We start from the raw sequence: 11,625 nt of genomic DNA, 5'->3' as shown, positions 1-11,625 counted from the left end.
GAGTTTTTGGAGTTCGTGTGTGCGTGTGTGTTGCGTGTGTGTTGCGTGTGTGTGTGCGTGTGTGTTGCGTGTGTGTTGCGTGTGTGTGTGCGTGTGTGTTGCGTGTGTGTGTGCGTGTGTGTTGCGTGCGTGTTGCGTGTGTGTTGCGTGTGTGTTGCATGTGTGTTGCGTGCATGTGTGCGTGTGTGCGTGCGTGCGTGTGTGTTGCGTGCGTGCGTGTGTGTGTGTGTGTGTGTGTTTATTTTAAATGCATTGTCGTTGAATGCAGAAAGTCCAAAAACAGACAACGAAGTGGGATGCGAGACAGTGGTCTTGAGGATGAGTAAACGTTGACGAGGATGGTAGCAGTGGCCTCTGTGATGTCGAAGCCCATTTCTTCACCAGGAGTCATGTAGCCAGGCACGTCGGGCTGTCGTTCCAACCAGCGATGCAGCAGGGAACCTTGGGCAGTCTGTTTGCCGCTGCGAACTTAGACAAGGCGCCATTCGCAATAGTAACAAGCTTTTTTAAAAAAAAAGGGGGAGGGGGCAGGATTAGGTACTTGCGCAAGCGTTGCGAATGCTATGGTTCGAGTACTAGGGAAAATGGAGCAGTGATGCTATCGTTATCAGTCGCCGAGGTTTTCCCCCACCTTTGTTGGCATAACTGCGACTGTAATCGAGAGCATTCACGCAAAAGTTGTGATAGGGAGGTGATTCGGAGTATGAAGCGGCGTCCTGATAAAGTGTTGGTAGCTAATGCGTGTCATGTGGATGTCATAAAAACAGAGTTGCGCATGACAGTCACTAACTGAAGTAGATACGCGCGAGATTTTTTATTGGTCAATAGCCCATAATAATGCGCAGGTAGTGTTGTATCACTTTTGGGCACACGTAAATGGGTCACAATGTGTTGCGTATTTGGGCATTCATTAAAGTAGTGTTGTTCGCTCAAGCAAGGTGCACCACACATACACCTGTCCGATGCAGTTATATTGAATCGATGAAGATAATACTGAAAGTGTCCGTGACCAGATAATAAGTGTGTTAGGGTTTTAGGAGGCGGGAACCATTGAGGAATTTCGTACGGACTTGTGATCCAATGAAATAGCGTTGTCTCAGGTCCCTCAGTCTGCCAATAGGTGTGCCAATATGAATTCAAGATTTTATGAAACTGGGTTCGTATTGACCGAATAGATATTTTGGCGTAACGCACGAAGCCTGATTTCCCTCCTAATGCAGCTGCAGCGTCAGCTAGCTCATTTCCCAAAATTCCCATATGGCCAGGTACATGAAACAATTTTATAATTTCGCCTGACGAGATTATATGGTTAAGAAGCAGCTTAATGTTTCGAATTCTTTCATCGTTATCAGTGAAACTTGAAAGCTTCATAGAAGCGATAGGCAGTCTGTGTAAATGTGGGCTGGCGTGTTAAAGTTGTTTGTAAAAACGAAATCAAGGGCTTCTTGGAATGCTAATAATTCCGTGTCGTATGCGCTTGAAGCGTTGGGGATCTGAAATTTTCTAACAGTTATGATTTTTCCATCCTTTGTCAAAGCAATATATGCCACACCCGCCGCGTAGGACGTGTATGAGCCGTCAGTGTATACGTGAATGACTTTTGTTTTGAAAATAACCGCTTCTTGTGATGGTGAGAGTTTAGTGAAAGTAAATTTATATTTTTTACTGGGGTGATGAGCCCACGGACTGCATGGATATAGTATGTCAGCCGGTTTGAATGTTTTTACACCATAATAAGTTACGTTCTGGAGTATGAATAAGTAAAATTCTGCAGATTGTCTGTCCAACTCTAGTGGTAACGGAGGCGCGTTAGCTAGAATCTGTAGGGATGACGTACGTGTGGTGTAAAATGCACCTGTTAAGGAAATTAAGACGGTTCGCTGAACTGATAAAACTCGCGCCCTAATGAATTTTGATGGGAACATAGGCCACCATACCGGAGATGCATACGTGAGAGAGGGAAATACCACTTGACGGTAGAGTCGTCTAGTGAGTGTACTTTTTAATGAACGGTGCGATTTAACAAATTCGAGAAGCCGGGACGTGGACACTTCAGCCTTTCCTTTAATATAGTCAATGTGGGCATGAAAATTTGAAGAGGGATCAAATAATACGCATAGAATCTCGATTTCTTTCTTGTGTTTGAGAAAAATGCCATCCATGCGGATAGATGGGCAGCGTTTTGATGTACCCATGTGTCCGCTATTAAAGAACACGAAGAATGACTTCTCGGCGCTTACGGTAACTTTTTGTTCTCGTGCCCAACCAGATACCAAAGCCAGGACATGCTCAGCCTTTGCTTGTAATCGGAGTCTTGACTTATCTGTGATAACAATGATGGTATCGTCCGCGTACGCCTGTATGTGTACGTCGGGTGGCACGGGAAGATTGAGTAAGCTGTATATTACTATGTTCCACAGTAGCGGACTGATAGGGGATCCTTGCGGGCTGCCAATTGTTGTACGAACTGTCTCTTCTGCAACGTTGGTTGAAAAAGTTACAGTGCGGTTCGATAAAAAGGATTTAAGTAGAAAGTACAAGTTTTGTGGACACCTGTGCTTGCGTAAAAAGTTCAAGACTGCAGGATGCCAAACACTATCGAATGCTCCTACAAAATCAAGAGATATGAGTATGGTAGGAAGTTTGGCTGCCTTGTATGCAGCCAATTTGCTTCGCATTGTGTAAAGTGCTAAAGTAGCACTTTTATTGTGCGTAAAACCATATTGATTATTGTGAACAAGATTATTATTGTGCAGGAAATAATACAGACGAGAATTTAAGAGTCTTTCTAATACTTTACTGAATACAGAGTTCATAACTATTGGTCTATATGCATTAGGCAAATTGAGCGGACGTCCTGGCTTTGTTATGAATATTACTTTCCCTCTTTTCCAAGCCTGTGGGAAGTGTCCGATTCTTAAGGCGGTATTGAAGATAAAATAGAAAAATTGAGGATGGTATTCAAATAATCCTTCAATGAACGAGTAGGTTAATCCTTCGTGTCCAGGGGCAGAGTGTGAGTTACCCTGTTTCATCGCGCACTCTATCTCAGATATTGTAAAAGGAGGGTCAAAAGCATGCCACTTAAGGACTAGCCGCAATGTTACGCATGATAGTGTGGTGCATGTTGTCTTTAGAACAGCTGTCCACTACTACCAATGTATCGAGTAGTAGCCGGGCGGACTCAATTACAGAAGCTGTGCGAGTGCCGTTAGGTAAATCTAGAGGAGGAAGAAAAGTTACTTGGTGGTGTTTTTGAAATGCAGTTTTGAAAACATCACCATATAAACAATTCTTAGTGAGAAAATCACAAATGTCTTTATCAAACGATGATTTTGCTTTCCTGATTTTGTCCTTGTAGGTTGAGAATGCATCAACGTACAATTTGCGATACATGTCTCGAAGAACGGGGTCAGCTGTTCGCTGGTATCGTCGTTGCATAGCCCGAACGCGTTTACGTTCAATAGTTAATTCTGGTGTCCACCAACCATTACCTAAATTACTACGCAATGTTATGCGTCTTGAGTAACGTTGGCCTAAAGCGGAGTATATCGCATAAAACTTGTCTATAACCATATTAGGGCTTCAGGTGACCCAATGTTGCAGCCGAGTATCTTTGTGAACCAAGTATCGTCCTTTAATTTGTTAAGAATTTTCGCTCTTCCTAGATTAGTTAATCGTTTAGCACTGCTGGTATGTGCTTGCGAGAACAAGAATTCAATGTAGTTGTGGTCCGAGAGGGTAGGAATTTGGAGAACCTACCAATGGTAAGCATCGCGAGTGAGGTCATGCGAAACCATGGTTAAATCAATCCATGAATCTGCATGCAGTGTTGTGAAATTTGGAGTGGAGTTGGGGTTGTTCAATATGACTAAGTCATTCGCCGTCACGAATTGGACTACTTGAGAGCCTCGAACATCCCCTATAGCTGGCCCCCACATTCTATGCTTAGAATTGAAATCTCCGGCTATGATGACAGTACAATCTGTAATCAATGAAACTACACATTGCAACTCATCCAGAACTGGGTCAATAGGTCTTTGCGGCGGTGCATACACAGCAATCAGTATTATAGTTTGGTCAAGGCTTTCACACTTTACTGCAACAACCAAATCTGTTACGTGTAAAGAGAAGAAGTCAAAATTAGTGTTGTGCACTAGAAGCATGACGCGAGGATTGTTTGGTGCGTGGAACTTTGTTATGGTGTGTGGTATGCCTTGAACAGTGCCTGCGCGGATGTGCGGGTCACACACGAAGGCGAAATTGAAGTGTTGTTGCGTCATGTGTTCTATCAATAATTTTGTGGCATCACGTGTATGGTCTAGATTAGCCTGTAAACATTTTAAGTTATTGCTGTGAGTCATGATAGTTCTGATCAATTTTAAATAACAAGCGCAACGCCTTTCCTAAAACAAAAATGCGAAAAGCTGTAAGGAGCCTTTTTTAATGTATTGCAGTGTGACCCGTGCAACCAGCAAATATCTTGAGAAAAGAAATATCGTGTAATTTTGTGGAATGTGTAGTTACTTGTAAGTGTTTGTCATACGGTGTAATTTCGTGTATGAATATGCCGTAATTAGAAGAATAGCGGCAAAAGCAGCGACCTCCATGTGGTCCATATAAATGAGTCGGAAAGGATGCGGGCACTAATGCAAGAAACCGTAAATAACACTGCACGTTATAGAGGCCGCTGCGTCCTTCTTTGATGTACACGCCTCCTGGATTATCCATAGTCTGTTCTGGCCCTCATGCGGGCGACACGTTCTCGTAATATAGGACACATTTCGTGTCCAGTTGGATGAGAACTAGGTCTTGCGACCTTTTGGCATTCGTTGCAAGCAATTCCTGGATCGTTCATTCTAAGAGTGCATGCTTCGCCAAGATGTGTACCCGTGCACTTCGTACACACCACTTTGTCAGGTTCGTTGGCGACAGGACAGGACTTTCTTGTATGGCCATACGTTGCACAATATGTGCACAATGGCACATGAAAGTCCTCACTCACGCTACATGCTGTCCAACCGAGAAGAACTCGTTCCTGAGCAAGCAGTGAGCGACAGGTGGGAGGATCCACTTCGAGCACATGTGTGAAGTTGCCCGATCGCGCCTTGTACGATACTGCCACTCGGCATGTGGTCGGGTCTAAATGTAGGTTCGGATTGCGCATGTTTAGCTGTGAGATGATGTTGGCGGCTGGAATATCGGAGTCTACACCAGTGAGTTTGACGCGAGGTTTTCGCTTTTGGGGCAATCGGACTGACAATGACATGCTTGTGATTGCGTTCTTTTCAAGTGCATTTTTTAACCTAGTAATAGCGTTATGGTCGTTTGTTAATATTGTTAATCCATGACGTGTCTTTCTGATAGTCAGTTCGCCAATGTTTTTCCTAATAGGGTCTATGTTTGACTTAATAATCTTCGTGACCTCATTGGCAGGATTGGTAGACGGAATGAGTGGGGTTAGAAACATAATATGTACATGCTCTCGCCTGGTGGTGTGCGTTGTGTGTTGGTCAGCGATTTCAGACCAGTGCGATGGCAGTACAGGGTGAGAACAAGTCTCAGGCCAAACGGGCGGGACCGCGGTAGGACGCATCGTGCTCCACGCGGCTGCCGCCGCATAAGTCACGGCCGTTTGGACAGGCCGAGGAGCCGAGAGTGCCGCACCGAGAGAAGCCGAATGTCTCGACAGGTTCAACTGGTGACGAAGTTCGTCCATTCGCCCAACCTGGTTTTCAGAAGGACCAGAGAGACCGCAGAACCGATACGTCTTTGGTTTATTGTTGACAGAACAAAAAAATAAAAAATGCGGAGCGTGCCCCTGGCTACTTCTTCTTCCTCGCCTCCGAGCTCCATCTTCAATCTGTTTTCTACATCTTCCCGCCGGCCAGATTCAACCGAAGTAACCTTCGAGCGAATACAACAGTTGAATCGGCCTCTCGACTAATTTTCCTTCAGGTGTACGAAGCAAGCATGTTCTCACTAGTCCATCCATGCCTGGGAAAATCTTTTCAATCTTGCAGAGTTTCCACCGAGTTCTTTTTCGCGCTTCTCCAAGCAGAAGTACATCTCCTTCTTGTACATTTGCGTGACGCTCTGTTTTTCTGCTGGCACACTTAAGCTCCCTCAGGTACTCCTTTTTCCATCTGGTCCACCATGTTATCATAGCCTGTTTTCTTGCACTCCAGTAATTCAGCAAACTGTATTCTCCGAGTCTGTTTTCTTCCTCCTTGTTCATTGCTTGCCTGCCTCCTATAACGTCCGCCGGTGTGATGGGTTGTGGCTCGTTAGGATCGTCATACACATAAGTGAGAGGCCGGTTGTTAAGTACTCCTTCTGCTTCAACAACCACAGTCCGTAGTTCTTCTTCATCCAAAAGTCGAGCACCTATAGTTTTTGCCATGGATGTCTTAAAGCTTCTGATCAGTCTTTCATAAAATCCTCCCCACCATGGAGCTAACTCTACAATAAACTTCCATTTTATTTTCAGGTTACTGGTATACTGTTGAACCCTTTCATCTTCCATCTTCATTATCTTGTTCATCTCTTTCTCAGATTTCTTGAACGCTCTTGCATTATCACTGTAAATAGTTGTACACAATCCTCTTCTAGCTACGAATCATCGGAATGCTTGTATAAACGCTTCTGATGACATCCTCTTGACCAACTCCAGTTGTATGGCTCTTGTTACTGCACACGTAAATATCACAATGTAAAACTTTGTAACTTTTTCGCCTTTCTCCTCTCGAGCATTTAGCGGTCCAGCAAAGTCTATACCAACAGTGTCGAATGGCCTCGTCTGTGTTATCCTGTCAGCTGGTAGTGGTGGAATTTCTTGTGCCATTGGTCTAGAATTGAATCTCCTACATGTGATGCATTTCTTTATCACATATTTCACCATCTGTCGGACACGCAGAATCCAAAACTTTGTTCTTAGATGTGTCAATGTTGCCGCAACGCCACCGTGCATTGTTACTTGATGCGCGTTCAGAACCAGGAGTTCTGAAAAGTGACTTTCTCTTGGTAAAATAATAGGATGCTTCTCATCAAAGCTCAAATCACTCCACTGAAGCCTCCCTTTTACTCTCAGGACACCTTGATCATCTTCGAAGATGTTCGTGCCGTACAGATTCATGTTGTCATATATTCGTGTCACTGCATTTTGTAGCGTTTTCTGCTCCTACTTTATCAGCACAAACTCTGCCTTGTCCAATTCTTCTCCTGTCAGCGAACCTGTCTTCCTTTCTTTTCGTCGGTTTCCTATATAACGCATCACCCACGCGGTAACTCGTAACGCTTTCTTGTATGATCCAAATCTGCTCACATAAATTATCTTTTCTTCACCCGTGGTGGTAGCTAGGCTTGCCATGGTCTTTTCTTCGTCTTTGTGGTCATGACTGTCCGATTCTTGCGTGATGTCATAATCAGGCCTTTGTTTTTCATTCTTGATCCACGTGGGGCCTTTCCACCATAATTCACAGTCCAGCAAACGTTTCATCTTCATCCCCCTTGTCATCCAATCCGCAGGATTTTCATTGCTTCTAACATAACCCCATTGACTCTCATTGGACTTGCTCTTAATTTCTGCTGCGCGGTTGCGAACAAACAGATCTTTCGTGTTATTTGACTTTATCCAGCATAACACAATTTGAGAGTCAGTCCAGAATTTCACACTCCTCAGTTTCCTGATGAAATTCTCAGTTATATGACTGGCCAATCTGACTGATATTGTGGCTGCCAACAACTCCAATCTTGCTAGTGTAATCTTTTTGATTGGAGCGACTCTACCCTTTGCGATGATTAAATTGGCTCCATTGCTTCCATCGTAGTATTCTGTTACAATGTATGCTGCTGCTCCATACGCCATTGGACTCGCATCGGAAAACACGTGTAGAGTCGATGCGTCGATGAAAACACGTGTAGAGTCGATGCCTGTTGTCATAACATCTGTTAACGGTGAAATCATCTAAGTGCTGAAGCTCCTCCGACCAGTCCTTCCAAGCTGATCTATGCTAGCTTGGTAACGGGTCATCCCATTTCAGTTTATCCATCCAAATTTTTTGCAGGAATATTTTTGCTCTGACTGAAAATGGTGTCAAAAAACCCAAAGGGTCATATAGCTTTGCCGTGTCCTGCAAAACCTGTCTTTTTGAGAGTTGTCTCATGTCCTTGTCATTTCGCCATGTAGTGTCGGGAAAGCTCAACACGTCGTCTACGAAATTCCATTTCAGTCCCAAAATCTTGATTTGTCCCTCTTTTCTTATCCCTCGATCCAGATCCTCTGTGCGTGTGTGTGTCTGTCTGTCTGTGTGTCTCTATGTCTGTCTGTGTCTGTCTCTGTGTCTGTCTCTGTGTCTGTCTCTGTGTCTGTCTGTGTCTGTCTCTGTGTCTGTCTCTGTGTCTCTGTGTCTCTGTGTCTGTCTCTGTGTCTCTGTGTCTGTCTCTGTGTCTCTGTGTCTCTGTCTCTGTCTGTCTGTGTCTGTGTCTCTGTCTGTCTGTGTCTGTCTCTGTCTGTCTGTGTCTGTCTGTGTCTCTGTCTGTCTGTGTCTGTCTGGTCTCACGATTTTCGCCTTAACCTGGAGTAGCCGAAAGTTTGTATGGCAGATAAGTGCTTTCGACAAATATGAATCAATGGTCATGATATGAAGTGAAATTCTAAAGCCAGGCAAGCCTTACACGGAACTCAACTCCTATTGCCATATTGCTCTTCTCAGCTGCGTAGGAAAGCTCATGGAGGGGATGTGGTCAATACGCCTGGAGTAGTTGCTTATGAACAAGAATGCATACCCGAAACAAATGCCTGGATGTAGAAAAGGACGCAGCAGCACCCACAATGTAATCAACATCATCAACTGCGTAAAGTTGAACAAAGCAACCGGCAACATCACTATCAGTGTATTCCTCGACGTCAAAGGAGTGTTTGCTAACGTGACTCATGAGTCTATCCTACACGCCCCGAGGTGCTTAGCTGTAGGAGGTCGTATGTACCGCTGGATCTAGGATTACCTCAGAGAGGGGACAGTCTACATGTCCACAATTGAAGGTGACACAACTCCAACGCAGTGCATCAAGGAGTTCCCCAGGCTAGTGTCCTCTGTCCGACCTTATTCAACATCTCTGTCATCGTACTAGAGAAGTGCATCCCAGCATCGGTAGAAATCTCGCTTAACACAGATGACCTTTGTATATGAAGCAGTGGTCGCAACAGACCTGTTTCACAAGCAAGATTGCAGAATGCTCTCAACTACATAAAAAAATTCTTGCTTGAACGAGGTCTAACGATGTCACCAGAAAAGTGTGCCGCCATTGCGTTGACGAGGCGTATTGTCTCATGCTACAAAATGAAGGTAGCTCATTCTCTCTTTCGGTACGTGACAATTCATAAGTTTCTGGCAGTGACAATCAACCGGCTAGTGACGTGGACTACCCACGTTCGGATATAAAGGAAAAAGTTGCTTCATACGCGAGCATCTTACAAATGTATACCACTAAGTTAGACCACTAAGTTACAAATGTATACCACTAAGTTAGAAATGTATACCCAAGAGAAGATAAAGTAGCGAGAGCATCAATGCGTGCAGATTCATCGTGGAAATCTCCTTCGTGGACCATAGTCACCTTTGTGCCTGGGTTCAAGTGCAAAAGACGCGCACCCGAACCACCACTCAGACATTTCACTCTAGAGCATTAGGAAAACTGCTACAGAGCTCACCGTCATATTTACACTGACGGCTCTGTTACGTTTCCATCATCCGCCATTGGCGTCTGGATTCCATCTGCCAATGTAACCATCTCTGCTACTCTCCGTCACTGCATCTCATCTACAGCCACTGAACAGGCTGCACTGCGGGCTGCAACTAATTATATCATTCACCAGACAGCTGAGTCCTTGGTCATCTTCACTGACTTAAGAGCAGCTCTGCAGACGCTGAGATCTTCATGCGAACAGTACCAACTCATCATGGACATCAAACGCCTATGCAAGAAAGCTTGTGACCTTTATCATCGCATTGTTCTGCAGTGGATACCTGCCCACTGTGGAATACAAGGCAACGTCCGGGCTGATGACGCTGTCAAAGCTGGACATGAGACTTCAGCAAAAATCATCGAGATACATTTCTAGAGGTGAGACGCAGTAACGCTAGCGCCGGCACAAGCCTGGTGCCTCCAGCGATTCCTCTAGACAGACCCTAGCCAACAGTATGAGCCTCTGTATAAGATTAATCCATCGTGTGACTTCAGGATGCCGCGAAATCTCAACAGGCAAGATTAAACGTGTTTTCACCGCATCCAATTAAACGTTGCATATACGAACTACTTCAGGCCCGAAACTCGACTGACCGACTCAGCATTTTGTGCCCAATGTATTGTTGTTGAAGACATCTATCATGTACTCTTGTGAGGTACAAAATACGCATAAGAGAGACAGTTTCTGAAGATGGGTATAAAAATGCAACACGACACAAAATTGGAGAAAAAAAATATTCTAGGCCCATGGCAGAACACCTCCAGTGCGTTAGACTCTCCAAAGGGCTTGTGACGTTCTTATGGGACACAGGCTTGAACGAAACTTTCTAAATAGTGCAATGCGTGTGAGTGACTTTGTGTGTTATGTGAGTGTTATGCCTCTATGTAACTGTATGTGCTGTGTGTTTATCGTTGTATATATCACTGTCATCACCCGGCAACTGGAGTAGCCTGTCAGTTGAAAAACCAGGCAAACCTCTTCAGCTTCTGAATAATATAATTCTCTCTCTCTCTTTTCGCAGAAGTCCTCAAACGCTTTCCTCTAGCACGTATGACTCATACACGTATACCGCAGAACACGTCATGCCGGTATGTGTCGCATGCGACTGGTGTTTATGTCTACACAATTTTCTGTGATAACAGTCATTGGAAATTCTGATGCGAAATAGTCTAAAAAACTTACATTTGCAGAGTTGACCTTACATATATAAGGAATAAAGTTCGAGGTCACAAAAGGTGTCAACCCCAAGCAATCTGCGTGCCAATCAAGTATTATACCTCACAGTCACTCCAAGTTTCGAAACTGTTTCAGAAAAAAGAACCCATGTACGGGCAATGCTGGTGAAACTTCAATGGTGGTTATATGTTGGTTACTCATTTATAAACATTGCATATGCACTCTTATGATACAGTGTCACGTTGGGTTAACGTCGATTGTTTAATTATGTGCAATCCACCAAAGTTTCTCTACGTTGCACAAGGCAGCGATAACACCTTCGCGTATTTAAGGGCTACATGGTAACTTACTGTTTTCAGTGTTGATAAGACCCACGTTGCTGTTTGTTATGTATAGTTCCATACTTATGCATCCATAAATCGCTGGTTATATCAAATATAGCCCACTGTTGAACGTATATATGTGCGTACAACCCTTGTGCATATCTTTAGTTCGACGTCGAAATGTTTCGCTCAATGAAAAAAATTCTGGCACCGGAACCTTTCCTCGGAACGCTTCGCTTCGCATAACATCGATTCTTATGGTATACGCCATCTGCCGAATATTTTCCGCGATATCTACCAGAAAAAAAGCTTCTCTAATGTTTTTTGTGTTTTGCTCGGTTTATATTAACAACGCCACTGATAGTTACCTTGAAGTTG

Source organism: Rhipicephalus microplus, chromosome 6 (assembly GCF_043290135.1).
Source record: "Rhipicephalus microplus isolate Deutch F79 chromosome 6, USDA_Rmic, whole genome shotgun sequence".
Classification (NCBI taxonomy): domain Eukaryota; kingdom Metazoa; phylum Arthropoda; class Arachnida; order Ixodida; family Ixodidae; genus Rhipicephalus; species Rhipicephalus microplus.
This window is presented reverse-complemented; position numbering follows the sequence as displayed.